The sequence below is a fragment of the Aplidium turbinatum genome, chromosome 4, assembly GCF_918807975.1.
Source record: "Aplidium turbinatum chromosome 4, kaAplTurb1.1, whole genome shotgun sequence".
Taxonomy (NCBI): Eukaryota; Metazoa; Chordata; class Ascidiacea; order Aplousobranchia; family Polyclinidae; genus Aplidium; species Aplidium turbinatum.
Window position 1 is genome coordinate 43,719,633 of NC_137475.1, and position 19,217 is coordinate 43,738,849.

Below are 19,217 nucleotides of genomic sequence, written 5' to 3' on the forward strand. Positions count from 1 at the left end.
AATCGCTGCATATTTCTTGATGCTGATAGTCAGTAAGCTAGTTACCTTCAAGAAGTTGAAATTTATTGCATTTTTATAAATATTTTGAGATTCCTGATGAGGGTTTAAGTTAAGCCGAAAACGTTTGGATGCTAAAACTATTTGTAAATACGTAAAATATACTGTTGTAATGCTCAACCTTGTGGTATTGTTGTGTCTTGCCTGTCTTTCGTACAAGAAAGCAAACTCTCTCTTCCGAAAGTGTGTTATTTATTTTGGTTCTTTATTTATTTACTTTTTTTTGTTGAATTATTTTCGTTGTTTATTACTTGTTAGTATTGTTGTTTTTACTTGTCCTTGTAACTTTCCAATTTGGCTGGCAACAACTTTTATGATGGCGCATTTCAATCGCTTTGAACAATCGCGTTATTTTCAGTGTCTAATATCAACATGGCTCACAATGATCAAGAAAATAATTATGTTGTGGGAAGTGTAAGCCATGTGGTAAGCATTAGATAAAAAGTAGTGTTTTCTAACCTAGGCTATGTTTTGACATTTGCCTTTTCGCAATCACGTTAATATATAATAATACAATTCACACATTCAAAACACAATCGAGCGATTAAGAATAAAGTAATAAGTAGAGCCCGCAAAAGTCAATAAAGTCAAAATTTTTTAAGGACCTCGTCTGTTCACGAATCAAAGAATAAAGTTGTTTTCAGCACCTAGGGGAGTGTTTCTAAGAAGTTTATAGGTCAAAATAAAGTCAAAATTGACAATAAAGTCAAAATTTTCAATAAAGTCAAAATTTGTCAAATTATGGCTTTTGAGTTTTGACAAACTTTTTGTGTTTCTTGAGAGTAATTTCTGTCCAAATCCTCGTAGAAGCATTGTAAATCAGGAACACAATTAAACCATATTAACCCATCGGCTACAAGCAGGAAATATGTCAGTGTCACAATGCCCACTTGGATCAGCAGTACCTTTTATCCCAAACTGTCCATTGTTTACTTATTGTTACGTTAGGTATTTAAATAATTCCTATAAAACACTTTCTCTTCATAAACGTGGTCTTTTCGAAGATGAACAGTTTGGATTTTAGGAATAGCTTACTGACATTCTGTAATACAAAAATGCCTAAGCAAGCTAAATCGTCTTCAGCAAAAGTTAAACAGATTTGTCGAGATTTTCCTGGTGAATTTGATGCAACTCCCGGGGGTGATTTAAGGTGCAATTTTTGCGAGTTTATAGTGAAGTGCGACAAAAAGTATTTTGTTGAAAGCCATAAGAAAAGTAAACGCCATCAAGCTGGATTGGAGTGACAACAAGCTTCGCAATCAAGGAAAACTTTTATTGAACAAGCCCCTTTTATTGAACACGTTTGGGTCTGAAATCGACAAAATATTATGTTTAGGTAACTGGTATCAATTCAACAAAGAACTGTGGCCTCTATAAATAAGCAATTTCGTTAGGTCAACATAAAGTCAAAATTTGATAAAAATAAAGTCAAAAAAAAATTTTTTTTTAGGTCAAAATAAAAATGGCCCTAGTAATAAGGTAGCCTACTTGTAAAACAATGAAAGACCAAAGCATGGCATATTCAGCAGAAGTTGTTTAGAAGTTTATGAAATGAAGCATTTTTGTTACTTTAAGCGAAGTCCACATTATTTTATCCAGTTGAAAGTGAGAACATATTTTGAAATCAAAGCAAAACTTTAATTTTACGAGAATATATCTCCTTGGCATTATTTGAATTGTAACGATTAATTTTTTTTTTAATCATAAGTACCTTGAATTTACGAGAATATATCTACTCGGCATTGAATCGCAGCGACTAATTTATTTTTATTTTTAATCTACTAATTTATGACCAATAAACATTATCAGATAAATCGGAGCTTTGCATAAACAAAAAATATTGCATCAACAGCTATTTTTTATATTTCAATTATTATTATTATTTATTTGCATAAGACCAATAAGTCCATATTTATTACCAAACATGCGAAAAAAAACAAAAAAAAACGCAAGTCATAATCACAATAACCCAACAATGTGCATTATGACATTTCCAGTTCTTAATTTACTAAACTATGAAACTTTCAACCTGAACAAGGAAATACTTTTCTTATATTTGTGTTTAATTCCTGTGTGAGAATCGCAATCAGCAGCCGGCCAGCAGAAAGTGGTTTATGGCTTTAATCAATTTAGTTTTTGTGGTCCATGTATGTTAAGTAGATTTAGTACACTACTAAATGCTTACAGTGACATATTTTAAACTAAATTTGGTATTTCGATATCAAACACGTTATAACGTTAGCGTATTGCCACTTCTAACTTTTTCTAGACCTCTGCTATGTTTGGTATATGTTGTTTTTCGTTGTGATGATAACAAATAAAAACAAACTGAACTGAACTTATAATATTTGTCATGTACAATGCAACCACAAAAAATATAGTTATGGCGAACAAGAGGACAATGAACAATCTCACCATTTTTGAAAACTTTTGTTGTAGGTTTTTTATGGATAATATTAGCCACTTACTCAAGGGGTTTTAGGAGCACTATCATTCCTTTCGGCATGAGTGGCATCGAAACTATGGGAAGATCAGAGATCTTCATGGTTGATCGAGCACGATTTCAATGAAGCGTAACATCCCGCCTTCCGCTCAAACGAAACACAAGTCAACATTAAGCAGCATAACATGCTTTACTGAACACTTGAAAGATTTACACCCTAACTGCAGTCAGGGCACAATTTTATTCGTGAGCATAATACAATTCAACTGTACATGATGCTTGTGAACTGTAATCTATGCTTACTACCCCTCTATTCTCATAGCTACCACCAATAGCGTTAACAAGAAGGTCCAGGAAGTGCTTTTGGACCTGAGCCTGAAATCATTTTTACAAAACCGGAATCTTTCTAAGGGAACACGGGAACAAACAAAACACCACGTATTCCTTGGATTTATATTATTTTCTTTAGCGATGTTTTGATTGTTTTGGGAGATCCGGGCATCTCATTTATACCGGGCTCAAATTATTGTCTTAACGGCCCTGGGTACCACGGGTTATAATTTTTGTTGGATGTGATGTGTTTATCTTTAATCTTCCCTGGGAAGTTTTACGATCCAGTCCTGCTTTGGAAATTGAAACAGCTTTCTCAAAACTTAACTTTGTAAAATGCTTTCAAACTTGAGCAATTTGAGTGGGCAGTTTTGCATTGGATAAAACGTATTTAGCAAGAAGAAAACATGCTGAAATCTTCAAAATCATGTAGTCTTCAAGATCAGGATTACGCCACAGCGAGCAAATTGTGTGAAACACGTGTTTATCACGCGTTATGATCCAGGCGCAGCAGCCAATGGATTGTGTGTTCATTGAGCGTTGTTAGGTCTACATGTCTATCCTTGGGTTGGTATACAAGACGTTGGTAGAGAATGTGCTATAGTCTGAATATCTGACTCTGAGCCACATGCACAAGATGGTGAGTCGGCGAGGCCCCATTGGAACATGTTGCTGTTGAAACGGTCCACTCCCACTTCGCCAGCGATTGAGCTTCACCCATTCCTTCGCAGTGAGTTCTGTTCCTGGTGGAGCATTGGTATTGGAAAGGACTGTGAATTGAACTGGTTTCGCGACTTCTTTCCATTCACTATTCCAAATTTCAGAAAAGTGGAAGTTTGATTTACAGATAGCTGCAGCATGTCGAGAAAAGGGGCGACGGGATTTCAACCGCTGGGGCTTTTGGAGGTGCGATTTTAGGACCATCTGATTGAGGAGGTGGTCATCTCTAAACATAGCTTGTAAAGCCAGCCTATGTAGGCTACATGATTTTCCCTACGCAATCTAGCTGGGGAAATGCCTGATAGTACCTGCAGAAAGTCAGTGGGAGTTGGAAGCAGGCAACCGGTGATTATTCTCATGGTGGTGTTGAGGGCAGTGTCAATCTTGCTGGTGTGTACGCTGCGGCACCAAACGAAGGAAGCATATTCGGAAGTGCTGTAAACAAGTGTAAAAGCACTTGTACGGAGTGTGAAGGTACTAGCACCCAAGGATATTCCAGCTGAGCATCTCAGCAAGTTGTTGAGTGCTGATAGCTTAGCATGGAGGGTTTCAGCGTGTTATGTATAGGTCAATTGCTGATCGTCCGTCTGACATGGCAGAACACTGAACCATGTTGAATAAGTTTCAGGTCACAAAGTAAACCAATAGCGCACTCTTGCGATACACAATTAGCTTTAAGTCTAGCACTAGGTGGCGTACAGTGATAGTTGTACTTGACGCTTTTCAGGGTGAAGGCATATCTTTTACCACCTCAGGTAAAAGATAGTACAGTAGTCCCCGCTTATTAAGCCCATGGTTAATTTTTCCATCCGCTTATTAAGCCCAATTTGTTCCGGTTCGGAAATACTAAAGAAGTGGTAGAGAATCGTCCCTCGCTTAATAGGTCCACCCGCTTAATGATTCCACAACCGTCGTGTCCCAAGGTAGACTTAACAAACGGGGACTACTGCACTGCGAATTTCTGTTTGTTGTTTCACGTCAAAATCATAATCGTACACGTAGGATACGATGATAGCAAATAAAAAAAAATGTCCTTTAGTGGATTATTTCTGCTGGCAGAGCAGTTGAGGGGAAGGTTTGAACCCGGTATATGAGATCTTCATTTGATAAGATCTTCACATGATCTTCATTTTATGTTTCTAATGAGATCTATATTTATATCCAATCAAGACAAGTCTAAAGAAGGGCATTATATCCAAACAAATAAGCATTTTTTTTTTAGTTTTCGGGCTTTTTTTAAAGGCTACAGGTTACAATCTTGGAGCTTATAATCCCTACAAGAAAACCAATTCCCTTTTGTAGATATAGCGTAAATGAACCAATCGTTTTAAAAGCAATCATTGGTATTCATCAGAAAAGTAAGCTATTGGAAAAAATAAAATTACAAAACTCATTATAATGTATACGAAGTTGATCTCTTTTTGCTGCGTGTCTGTGGTCACGACAATTAAGTAAATCTGTAGTTATGTTTCCTCAATAAACAGACATAACTAAACAACAGCACTGCATTTTATTACTATAAAAACAATAAAAATAAAAACAACAATAAAAATAAATTTGTTTTTATAATGTTAAATGTAGTGTTGTTGCTAAGTTATGTCTGTTTATGGTTTAAAAAAGTAGCCTCTCTACCTAAATTGCATTTCCTCTTTAAGTTCTTCTTGTTCGTCAATACGTTTCGATATTGTCCTATTTGTTGCTAAGAAGGTAGTGTTTACCTGTTTCAGCCCCCTTGATAAAGTCAGTCGTGCTGACTGACGAAACGTCGGAAATAAAGCTGGCTATCACTTAACCTGGTGGTAACTTTGTTGCAGTGGTTACGCGCCCGACTCAAGGTCACGCGGTGCTGGTTCGACTCTCGGGGTGTGCGCTTGAGCAACGCATTTCAGGACTGCTCTCCATTCAGCGGCACATACTGAATGGAATAATTCCCCGGCAACAACACTTCAACAATCGGAAAACTTCCCTCTGTCAATCTCGGTAACCTGCCCTGCGTCAAAAGCCTCTACAAGTACCTATGCAAAACTATCAGGAATAACTTATCAAGGCTTTGTCAGTCCATCCTGGCTGCAGTGCTGACCAGTAGCGTTGACAGGAGGATCCAGGGGGTACTTTTGGACGAGGGCCCGAAATAATTTTAGGGGATGGGAACCTTTCCAAAGGGCTCGGAAACTTGAAAAAGCTACCGAGTATTCTTTGGGTGTGGTGCGCTTTTTTTAGAAGCGTCTGATTTGAGGCCAGAGACTGTGTACCTGGTACCTGGTACATTGGTACATGGCCCAAATTATTCTATCAACGGTTCTGGTGCTGACAAAAGCAATCCAAACATAAATTGACGTGGTCGAACTGATGTAACTTTCCTATTTCACTAACTTGATCTGTAGGATTTCATCTTGGCCTCTTTGCCGCATAGAAGTTCTATCATGGTTTCCCTCCTTTTCAAGTGAGTTTCGGGCTCAGTAATATCGTTGAAGATACGAAAGTTTGTTTTTTCAGTGGGTAAAACTTCAGTCTGTTGATTAAATAAACAAAGTAATAAATGAGTTTTTGAAGATACACAAGCAAAGCATTGGCACGATGAATTTTATGGCAAGGCAATTTAGATAACAGGCCTTCACTGGTCCTATTCTTATTGCAAATCCTTATTCCTGATACGCAATACTGCACAAGCAACCACTGGAACATTGTGTTTTCGATCATTTTATCTAGATTATCTATTCATAAAATCTGGGAAAACAAAGAAAAATTATTAAGAAAATTTGTCCAGCATTGCATTGTTGACGCAGAAATCACTGGATCGAAGATTGTCGAATTTTGCAAATATGTTATGAGGATGGAAAAAAGTTAAGTTTATCTAGTTCTAGTAGAAAGACGTTTCTTGGAAGTGTTACGGAGTTATATAGGCCTACGCAAATCCAGTACCAAATGAATTGCAAAGTTTATGCATTTAAATCACAAAGAACCTAAACAAATGCATTCGGCTTGCTTGAATATTTTTCATATAAAGTGTGAGTAAAAACTTCAAAACATTTACAGACTAATTGGTTTAATGTTATCTTCAATAGCCTATGCCTATTTACGATGCTCATCGTAATGGAAAGCCATACATTTTTTTACTGGACATCTTGAAGCTATTCATACAAATCTCTGGTTACAAATCATTAAAAGTAATTACCGGTACTGTAGTTTTGAAAAAAAATTTCAGTAATAATTTGGAAAATTTTATGATTCAGAAAATCCAGAAAACTTATTATGAAACGCCAGCAGGAAACGGAAAACCGTATAGTCACTACACCCTGCCGTTCCCGAGGTAAAAACCTTAGAGCAGTGGCGTAGCTAGGGAATGTGCCGCCCGGGGCGGATTCAGAATTTGCCGCCCCTTTCAAGAAAAAGCATGTGAAAATGAAATGCGTTTTTTGTAATTGACTAAAAGTGGAATTATTGTATGTTTTGAACCAGTAGCGTAGTCAGTAATTTTGAAAAGGGGGGTTTTAAAGGCCGACGAGCGAAGCCCGACGGCGTCCTCGCCAAAGACGACACCCAGCGGCGGGGAGTCTGGGGGGCCTCCCCCAGAAAATTTTGAAAAATTACTTTGGATTTGGTGCATTCTGAGAGCATTTTCAACAAAAATGTGGGTATAAATCCCCTAGTATAAATATTCCTGTAAAATGGTGCTGTCCGGTGGCATAGCAAAAGGATAAGATCATGTTTTCTTGGGAATTTTTCGGTAACTTAATAAAGCTAAGTCTCTATGTTTTCTTGTTGCTAATTCCTGGCTGAGATGTTTGAATGTTTGGTATTGGCAAAACTCGCTCTTTTAATGGAGTTTCGTTTAAAATTAGGCAAACTTTGTTTTAGAGACATAGAGACTGAAAGCATCATTCTCAATATCGTGACGTCACATGCGTGCCAAAGGGGTGGGTTGTAACCCCCAAACCCCTCCTCCCCCTTGGCTACGCCACTGTTTTGGACGTTGCCATTCTGTTTGCTTTTATTTTCCGTGTACTTTTGCATTATCAAAAAAAAAAAAAAAACGTCCTGTCTGAAAGTGCCGCCCCCCAGACGTGCCGCCCGGGGCGGTCCGCCCCCCCCGCCCCCCCTAGCTACGCCACTGCCTTAGAGGGCTCAATTCAACAAACCACCCACTTCAACAACCCACGATATAATATAGAAGCGGGGGGGATTGAAAGAAGCAAATGTTCATAATGGACGATAAGTGGAAACGTAAGATTTTTACCATCGACACTACATGGTTGGATTAAAGTTAAAAGAGAAAGAAGAAGATGCGCTGGTGATGACCGCGGCTTGCCATTGTGAATCACTATCGGTGTTGGTGGCACATGGCCACAATTTATAAGTGGGGAAGTGTGATGGAATAGTGGAATGTTGTAGTCCAACCTTTACAATGTTATCAATCACTGGTATACATTTTTTTCTCAGAGTATCACGACAAATATACATTACATAGAAGTGAGAGAGGAAGAAAGCGTTATGTAACTTATGACTAACCTTGAACTTGTGCGCAGAATTACGAGTCGCTTTGTTGTCGTAGCAACCAAGCACACTCTCTGACGTAACAGTTTGAAGAGGTTCGTATGACGCATCTTGATGTTTTGATCTCCCTTCATGAGAATGAACATCATTGTTGTGAGCAACCATATCAAAGTATGGAAGAAAGTGCCTGTTTTGTGTTGCTGCAAGAATAGGTGGTGCAAAGTTTCCCTCCTGCAATACAAACAAGTGGAATAAAACTATCAGCATAGAAAGTCTTCTTCACTTACAGAGTGGAAAATTAGTTAAGAAAAATGGAAAAATTTAAAAAGTAAAACAACTTTTCCCTATTTTAGAAATACGAGTTGTTCATTAGTTACTGCATCTGTATTATAATTATTATATTTCATGTCTTCTTGGATGTGCTTTCAGCTGTTAGATTACTGTAGGGGTGTAGGTTAATATCTACCTGGATTTTGCTTGACTTAAACGAGCCTCTCTTGACGACCGATGACGTTTCCATAGGGGACTGAAAGCTTTCCACTAGGGAGTAAGGATCATGACCTCGGTGGCTCTCAACTGAGATCAATGACGATTCGGAGTTGGAAAAGTCCCCCGAGGACATCGACCCTGTTTCCAGGTGGTATGCCATTGCATTCATTGGAGATGACGATATCGCCTGTGTTGATGACGCCATCATGGCGTGATATTGCAATAAGTAATAATAAGAAGTTTGTTTTAGTTTATTCAACAGCTTCAAACAAATACAAAAACTTGTGGGTATCAAACTAATCTGTTTTTCGATTGGTTTCATTTTTTCTTATCTGAATAACCAAACGCCTCATAAATTTGATCAAAGAAATAATCTTCTTTTGAAAAACTTTGTTACAGCTTAAGTCTGTTGTTCGGTTACATTTATAAAAATATTTCTGGGAGAGGGGCAATCGGCATTTTTGATCCCCTTGACTACGTACTTATTTAAAATCGAATTAACAAGCCAAGAATTGTTAAATTAATCAGTGTAAAAAGGATCAAATTGTTAGCTAAGGAAATCATAAGCCATCATTGCTTTTCCACAAAACAAACTCAATTTGAATCACTAGTCTTGACTTGACCTGGAATCGAACCGAGAAGCAGTTGCACGAGCACCAACTAGTCCACAATAAAGGGGTATTCTTTTTTGATAACTTTGAAAAACAAAGTTTAATTGCTTTGTGATCTCGATACTAGACTATAGCGCTCTTCAAAAAAAAAAAACTGTTTTCAAAATACTGAAGTATTGTATTTAGTTTTAAACTAAAAAAAAAAGAAATTATTCCAATTATATATTGAACTTCAAAGCACTCAACTCAAAATATTTCGACATATTTCTTTTGGCACAAAAATTTGCGCCTATTTTATGTTGTTTGAAATAAAACATTGCTGCATTTTAAAAAGCTTCATGTCAAGTAAAAAAACTTTTGTAACAGCCTTTCTCCAAACGCCTCGGCAGAATCGACTGACTGCAACAAACTCCATGTCCATCTGAAATGGAAGCCCTGCCTAAGTTGAAAGGCAGCGCAGTGTTTTAATTCAAAGTTTCACCGCCTGGAATGAAAACGCGGGATTACGAGATCCATTCACATAATCTTTTGACTATCTCATTGTAAAAACCGATCGTCTTGCTGGCACCTGTAAACACGATACACGGTTTATACGCGCTGACGTAACAATGACAGACGATGGCGCGGGAGAGAACTTTTTGTTTTTGCAATCTGGTTGAGCAAAAGTTTATCTTGTTACGTTTAATTTGCGTTTGGTAACGTCAGTTTGATAAACGATAACTTTCTCAGTTTTGCTGATGCTTGAGTAAACGCTGAGATTCTAGCCTGCAAAAGTTATCGTTTTTATGTCATTTCAACGCCGTTAAACGTTGGAAAGTGTCAAAGTTGGCTTGTCGAGATCAGGCACGAGGGTTGGAAATAAGGTTGTGACATCTGCCCAATCTTAATTGCGAGGGACGTTTTTTTAACCCAGGATGATCGAATACTTTCAATTACCATCTTCAAATGGACGCACACCAAATTTTATTTCTCTCTGAGATTGTGTGACATCACATTGCATAAATGGGCACAAGTTATGATGTCATCAAGAATAGCAAGTTGTAGACCTGGGATATTGAAACGTGCTTACAAACTGACAATACACAGTTTTTTCAGAAAAGCTAACTTTCCATAACACCCTTTCGAGCAAGGGTGTAGAAAGAGTGAAGATAGTAAAATTCAACACACCCTTCTGAGACGCGTGTGCAATAGCCTTGACAGGGAGTACGGATGGTATTTTTGGAGCTAGGATGATTTTAAGGGCCCGTGTCATATCCCACCATAGGGCTCGTGAACTTGAAACCACCTCGTATTCTTTTGATATGGTGGGTATTTCTACAAAGTGACTTGATGTAGGGCCCGAGTATCTCATTGGTTCCGGCCCAAATTATCCTGTCAACGGGCGTGTGTGTGTGCCCTCACCGCAATTGAACATAAAAAATAAAAAAGTAGTCAATAACAATATTATCATTTATTAATCATCCGATCATATTGTGACGTCACATTAGCCTTGTGGTGGGATCGGGATGGAATTCACAACCTTTATTATTTCTACAAGTGAGATTACAAATAGATCTGAATCTTCGATTTTGACGAATTTCACCAAAGTGTAAATAAAAAGCAAAAAGAGTGATCTTGCTTGCTATATGGCACTAGTATGGTTTTGATTCTATTTGTACATGTTGGTAAAATGGCAGTAAACTAGCTTTGTTGAACTGCTCATCTTAAAGCTTGGTTGTTTTCAAATCTTTTACGATGCGCAATCTCAAAGGCATGTTGGTTTTCTCTGTCACTTTTTTGCATCATAAGCCGTTATATTCGTATCATAAAGTTCCAACACTTGATCTAATGGTATCAATGACAAAGGAGCAGAATTTTTCCATTTGCTATGAGTGTGATCCATCTGACATTTTATAGACTTTGAAATATGAAGGGATGTGTTGGTTTTGTGTACAATATATCGAAGTAGATGTTTTTCTTTTTGGGAGTAGATATTAAAATGTGACTTTTAGCTGATAAATTTTTTTCACTATTGCTCATCCGTGGTGTTTTAGTATTTACGTCATTTTTACATCAATGCTTGTTTGGTACACGTAAGTGGTAACGTATCGACCTTGCGATTTTAGCTTGCTGGGAAAGTGTGATAATTTTACTTGAAAAATTGACAGATCAATTATTTTTTGTGGCTCAAAGGCCTGCCCAGACAGCAAAATCTGTCAATTTTACATTGATTCAACGTCTGCAGGAGTTGAATAAGTGTAAAATGACGAATGTTGCTGTCTGGGTTATAGCTGGAAACGACAGGGTAAACATTTCATACTGCAGGGGCAAATATGCGTGTCTGGGTGAGACCGCGGACAAACTTGCATTTCTCATCCACTGATATTTTTCATTTCAGAGTATTTGTGACACTGATAAGGTACTAAAGCCTGTTCTGACCACCCGAGCCGCATTTTCCTCCAACTGTATTAGCCTGTCAAGTATAAGCTCTCATCTATCAACCCCTGCAACTGCAAACATCCAACGCTGGACTTCAATCTTCAAATCCACAGAAAATTCGTCAAAAAGTGAGAAAAATTGAAAACAAAAGTGCGAAAAGTACGGTTGGGTTGCTGGTTGCCATTAACAATTTTTGTTAAAGAGTTTGTCTCAAAATGAATGATGAATTTTCCTTAAAATGGGATGTCTCTAGGTCTAATTTTCGTTGAGTTTAATTTTTACAATTAGACCTGGAGAACAAACAACTTACTCTTACTGCTGATTGTAAAAAGCGCGGAAAAATTTCTTTTGAGTAATTTCTTTTATGTATTGTAAAATTTAAATCGCACTTGTTACACCTTTAAATGTTGATTGTCGGTCTATTTTTACAACCGATGAAATAAAAGTTTTCTTTTTCTCTTTCTTTCTAAGTTTTGTGGCTGTGCAATTTTAAGATATTGTTTTCCAAACGTTGTTTTATCGATGCTTATTAACCTTTTGGTTTGGTCACCTTTTCCTTTCGTTGGTGCCAAATCCGTGCGTTTACTTATCGTTCTCTACATGTTCACACCAGCAACGAAAAAAATTGAATTGAATTACAATTGAACATATGTTGTTGTTTTAAACAATAAATACTATTAATACTACAAAAAGTGCTCAAGGCCAAGCAGTGGCGTAGCCAAGGGGGTGTTTTGGGGGTTTCAACCCCCCTTTGGCACGCGTGTGACGTCACGATATTGAGAATGATGCTTTCAGTCTCTTTATGTCACTAAAACAAAGTTTGCCGAATTTTAAACGAAACTACATTAAAAGAGCGGGTTTTGCCTATACCAAACATTCTAATATCTCAGCCAGGAATTAGCAACAAGAAAACATAGAGACTTAGCTTCATTTCCGAAAAATGCCGAAGAAAACATGATCTTATCCTTTCGCTATGCCACCGGACAGCACTATTTTACAGAAATATTCATACCCACATTTTTGTTAAAAATGGTCTCAGAATGCACCAAATTCAAAAGTAATTTTTCAAGGTTTTCTGGGGGAGGCCCCCAGACCCCCGCCGCTGGGTGTCGTCCTCAAAACCCCCTTTTCAAAATTTCTGGCTACGCCACTGAATTGCCAAGCAAAAGGCCAAGCAGAGCGAATTAAATCAAATTTCGTCATTACTCTATAAACCCTTGACAGCCTGTTTCACCCTAACAAGGAGGATCATCAGAAGGTCCTTATTCAAACAGAATCTTGTTGTTTTCATTTTTGTTTATAACTTTTTTATTTCTCATTTATCTTAAATTTTTCTGAAGTTGTTGCAACTTGCAGCCGGGCCAATTTTTTTTCAACTTAATATAGGCTACCGTAGGCTACATTTCAGTCTCAAGCACGTTTTAACGTTGGCGTTCTGTCGTTTCTACTTTTTTCTAGACTTTTGCTATGTTGACGTGTATTGTTTTCGCTGTGATGGTCAAAAACAAAAAATAACTGAATTGAACCAGGCCCGTAGTTAGCTTGGAGCACTAGGGGGGGGCAATAAGTATTCTAGAGGGGGCCCAACTTTTACCTTCCGTATCATGTACGAAAACGACGTTTGTACACAATGTGGGTATATTTGGTCACAGCGGTAAACCATAATCTCTTCGTGGGAAAATTGTAACATAAAGTTCCCGGATCCGTTCGTCTGTATGTAATGACCGAAAAAGAAACACTCCTTCGAAACGTCTATTCAAATTTGTATTTCTGTAAAATTAGCCACCTGGCTGTCGAAATTGGATGCAACGCCGTACACCACTAAAACTTGTCACTACAGAACAGATTGTTGCTGAACTGTTTTATTCGCATCAGTAACTCACGGTACAAAAGATTGACACGGCGAGAGAGTACAAACAAACATAGCCAGGTCGAAGACTTTAAGAAACCGGCCTGCCACACCCCGCGGCGGCGGGGAGCGGCGTGATTTATGGGGTGACGATGCACCCGGAGGGTTAAGTCCACCAGCTTAGGTCGCGAGGGCCAGGCTGGGGAGTCGAGGTACCTGTGGAGGGAGAGTGTGGATCGAAACACTATATGGCCCGTCCGCAAATTTAGAATGGCGGAGCGGGCCAGGGAGACAGGCTCTTTCTGCATAGCCCAGAAAGGAGCCCTGCGACGGGTCGGGCGACCCGTCGCGTGTGGACGCTTGAACCGGCAGTAATTGACCGCCGGGTGGCGCCCACGTCTCCTTCACGCGTCCTCGCGCAGGTACTTTGACTCTTATACCCGGTCTGCCAGCAGGCAGAGCGGATAAAATTGGGGTCTCCCACGAGGAAGAGAGTAGAACCATTTAGGGATAATTTGGCTCTCGTGGCAGACGAAATATTCAATAAATACTTAGTTAAAAGACGGAAAATTTGTCCAGCTAGTAAGCACCAAGCAAACAGTTAAATATGCGACTGACTTCCAACAAACAATTTTACGAATGACTAGAATAATTTGCGATATCTCAAATGCACGTAGACAGTAACTGTGACGCAATAATGAAAGACATTGTCACGCAATTCAAACCGGTGTTCAAAGGTAGTGATGCAATCAGTAGCGTATTTAGGGGGGAGGATAAGGGGCGATGGCCCCCCCCCCTAATGATCAGGTAAAAAAAATAAAAATATATAAGTTACAAATTTTGCAAAAAAAAGTTGTAAACTTAGCAGAAGACATAATTGCTTGGATGATTCATCCTAGCGCGAGGGGGGGGGGGGGGGGTATAGGCTACTTTTTGCGATACAATTTGCCAATATTATTCTGAGTTTCCAAATCAACTTCTAGTTTAATCTTGATTACAGTAAGTTAAAAATATTTAATTAAGCAAGCAATCACTAGTATACACTGCATACAGTGGCGGCTCGTCTAATGGTGCTGCAGCACCACAAATAAGCTCCTGCAAGGACCTAAGTTACACATAGGCTAGGCTACGTTGAATTCTGCAATGGTGAATGTTAGAAGCTACGTACTAACTGTGTTGCAAGACCTAAGGGGCGATAATAGGCTTTTTCACCAACTTTTTGGCAAGGCTTGCTCAGTTTTTGGCGAAGAAATCCGAATGCCCCGGAGAGCATCTAGACAACAACATCAACCTGACATTCCAGCTGAAACTGCGGAGATCTATTTTAAACAAACAGTTTTTCTTCCTTTTTTTGACAATTGCATGGCACTAATTCACGAGAGATTCAATGAGCACTGCTCGCTAGCTTTTAAAGTCAGCACATTTCTGCCGTCATTGATTCATGAAGATGAGGACTGCCGATCGACGAGATTTTCGACTTCTACCATGAAATGCTGGATGTTGAACCAAGCAATTGCTTTGGTTCAACAACTCAATGCCATTGAGTTGCGAAGATGGAGAGCAAATTGGCTTGCAGTTTCTGTGGATAAACGACCTGCGACTCTTCTGGATGCGTGTCAAGCTGCTGAACAACTCGACACTAATCCGATTACCCATAAATTATTTCGAATCTTTGCTACGCTTCCAATTACAACTGCCTCCAATGAGCCATGTTTCAGTTCACTAAAGTAGCCTACCTGAAAAATTATTACCGCACGACCATGGCCGAGCCACGTTTGGATGGTCTAGCTCAGATGTATTTAAACAAGGATATTCTACTCGAGTATGATGCAGTTATTGATATATTTTCCAAGCGCAGCCATCGCATGGAACTGTAAATTGTCGTTGCAAATCGCCGAGAATTTTCAAAAGGTATTCGAGGTCGGAAGGACTAACTTATTGTTTATGTTCTGAAGTGATGATATCTTTTGTTGGTTCATTGATTGGAACAGTAACTTATTACTTACTTCTACGGATTCGCTCTTGATTCTGGACTCCCCTACCTGACAGTATTCTGACGGTTTCATTTAACCTCCTCTCCCCGTTCTGACGCATCATATGACATTTTGGTATACCTCCCACCCCTATTAAAAGGGTCAAAAAATCTAATTTTAACCGAAATAGAAAAAATTTGAACCGATTAACAGCCATCCATTTTCACCGAATTTGAGCTTTCTGTGTAGGCTACTACCATTGAGACTACCCGTGTGTACTACTCCGAGACCCCCATTGGCATCCAGCCGCCAAGTCAGCCGCTACGCGGCTGACTGACACAATGTCTTGGCCCCCCCCTAAGAAACTTTCTAAATACCCCACTGGATGCAATATTTCATCAGGTCTTACGACCGATGGTGCAATATTTGGACATTTTCTAGCAATTTCCATGACGTAAGATGCCAGCTAGGTTAAGTAGACCATAACTGGTTTTTATATGACGTTTGATTTGGTGAAAATTGTCGGGAACATAGCGGCCCCTAGTTATGACAGTCTGTCATGGCATAACTAAAAAAGAATTGACGACAATTGTGAGCCAATGAATAAAAACACACGATACACAAATTGTTTGAATCACTCACGTTTAAGTTAATACGTAAATACAAAGGGCATGCAAAGAATGAACAACAATACGGAATAATACACGACGATACATGAAATTGGTACCATAGGTACATGCTAAAATGACGCTATATACAATGGTTGCGATAATAACCGACTGTTCTGGGCTCAGACAAGTGTCGGCCACCGCAGACAAAACCAGGCTCAAACCCTAACACTTAGGTGTTCTTTACGGGGGCGAGGCACGAAATATCCCTCAACACGTAGTCTACTTTCACTTCCCCCGTACTCTCATCATAGTTGCAGACGGCAACTTTAGCTCTACGAACCACAGGCTTCTCTTTCCTAATTTGTGGAACTACCTCATGCACCCTCCCAAGTTGATACTTCCCACGTTTACCAATGTCTTGGAGAGAACCTACCACTACAAGTTGACCAGGCTCCAAATTCTCGGCCATTTTTAGCCATTTTTTCCGGCCCTGAAGCCCTGGCAAGTATAAATCTATCCATTTGCTCCAAAACTGCTGAGAAAGTGACAAATTGAACCGATAATCCCTTCTTAGTTGGTCACGATCATGTGGTTTCCCAACAGCACAGTATGGGTCTAAGTATGGGGTCAAAAGTGAGGCAGGGGTGATGACAGTAAAGTCCCTAGGGTCCAGGCGCGGATTTATGGGGGGGGGGCCCGGGGGGCCGGGCCCTCCCCGAAATTTTGTGAAAAATTGTATGTTTCCGCATCAAATGGTTTGATATGCTTCTAAAGAGCTGATATTAGTCCCTCGGCATCACAATTGATGAAAATGGTTGTTTTAATGTCTATTTTCTAGCATATCGTATATGTCGTAGTATCATTGTTCATATCTGTTTAGCTTTTTCTTTCTTTTTAATTGATTTTCAAATTTTCTGGCCCCCCCCGAAAAAAACTCCTAGATTCGCGCCTGCTAGGGTCGTCACTCAAAGGTACCAAAGGGCGTTCGTTCACGATCCGAACGGCACTGCCTGTGTACGTAAGCAGTTCAATAAAATTGGGCTTACGTATTGAAGAGTCCAAAATGTGAAAAAAGTACTTGATCCACCAAGCCGAAATCTAGCCAAGAGATCTGCCAGGGGGTTTAACAAATCAGGACACGAAAACACTACATCATTAACACAAGTTCCTCGAAATTCAGACTTGCCATCGTAAACAATACGCTTTTTTAATTGTGACGTTACAAAGTATGGTAAATACCACTGAAATCCTTTTACATTTTCTGCTTCACCAGCACGCTCAATATAACCATTAGATTTAAGATCTTTCATGGTGTCGGTAAGAAAATCACGAAGTTCAGGTTGTTTTAAAGCCTTCTTCCTTAAAGCAGCCGCTCTATCTGACGCCAACACAAAATTGTTAGGTAGATCAATATCTTCCTTCAACGGAACAGGTATCTCAAATCGACCATCTTTCAACTCAATATTCGGTTCGACAAGTTCTCTAGCCAAACTATCATTGCGAGACAATTCACAGGTTTCATTTTGCAAAGTCAAATCCTGAATGACTTTATTCAGGTCTGCTATTTCCATATCACGAGACTCAATTTTACGCTGAAAGCCAGAGATGACATCCGACTCTGAAGACTTCTGCACTCTGCACACATTTGCAACGCTTTCATCCAAGGGTGACTTACCACCACAAGCCAACCAACCGAGAGGAGTGAGCAAAGCATGTGGTTCACTACGATTTTCACCAACACGCTCTTCTTTAGCACACATCAAATAAGCGTTGTCGTTGCCAATCAGCACATCTACAGTACTACAATCATTCAAATGAAACATATTCACGTCATGAAAATGACGGAAACCTCTTAAATCCTGCTTATGGGGTAAAGTTTTAACATCGTCAGCCCAAGCTGGGTTAACCACCGAAGTTATATCACAAAACAGTTCATTCGTCTCTAACGACTGGATGTTGAGTTTAACAAGGTTAGCACAAGTAGGTTTCTGACCAGCCAGGGTATCCATTTTAAACGACACTTTGTCATACGGTTTAAGACCAAGTTCGCACACCAAATCACTCGAAACAAACGTCAACTGCGAACCAGGATCATGCTGACAATACACCAACTTCGATTTGCCAGTCATTGGATTCAAAACACGAGCAGCAGTAACGCGGTTAAAAGCTGCTTTAACATTTCCAATCTTAACATTACGCACAGGAACTCTGGCACCAGCATCATCTTTGCCAACCGAATCCAGAGAATCACGTGACGTCACATAAAAATCATGCAGAAGAAAATAGTGTTTCCTATCGTTGTTAGGGCCACACTTACGACAGTTGTTTGCATGAACGCAATCCCTAACCATATGCTGGCGCAAACAATTCAAGCATTTGTCAGCTTTTACAATGACATCTCTCCGATCTTTGGGTGTCAAGCGCAAAAATTCTTTACAATTAGACAAAAAATGATATTCAACTTGACCACGTGACGAACAATAAATACATGCCGGTAGGTCTTTACGTCTAGCCTCACCACCGCGCGGTGCGCCAACAGCAGTCGAGTACTGCGAACTACCTGAAATCACATTATCATGGGGTTCTTTTACCGACGTCTGCCTAACCGGACATGAAGGCAATTTTCCTTTGCCAAACTTTTTAAAATGCTGCGACTCACCAGAATCGCCCATTAGCATAATGCTAAAATCAGTCGACTTGCGCGTTTCCTCCCGTACTACAAATTCAAACAAACTCTGAAAAGTAGGCTCATCAGTACCACCATACTGATCACCTAAAAAGTCAAGATAACGCTGCTTAGCGTCAAACGGGAGTCGCTTAGCCAAATCCAAAACAAAACGTCCTTCCAATTTATCACGCTGACCATAAGCTTGCGCGTAAAGCAAACACTGCGACAATTCATCTTTAAACTCTTTCAAATCACTGGAAAAAATCGAAGTCAATTTGCTACCATAGCGATACTTTCTAATTTCTGGTTCGGCGAAAAGACCTCCACGAACCCCAAAACGCTGGGACAAGCGAGCAAACGACATTTCTATCCTGTCTTCCTCTGACAAGCCAGGAGTGTCGGAAACCAAATTAGCAATCGTTTGCGCAGCTGTTCTAACACAAGCTGCTTGTAACAAAGTCAAACGAGTTCCCTTAAAGGGCGAAGCTGCCATTAAGGCCGTAATACGATTTTTAAAGAAGATAAATGGCATATTATTACCATCGTAACCAATC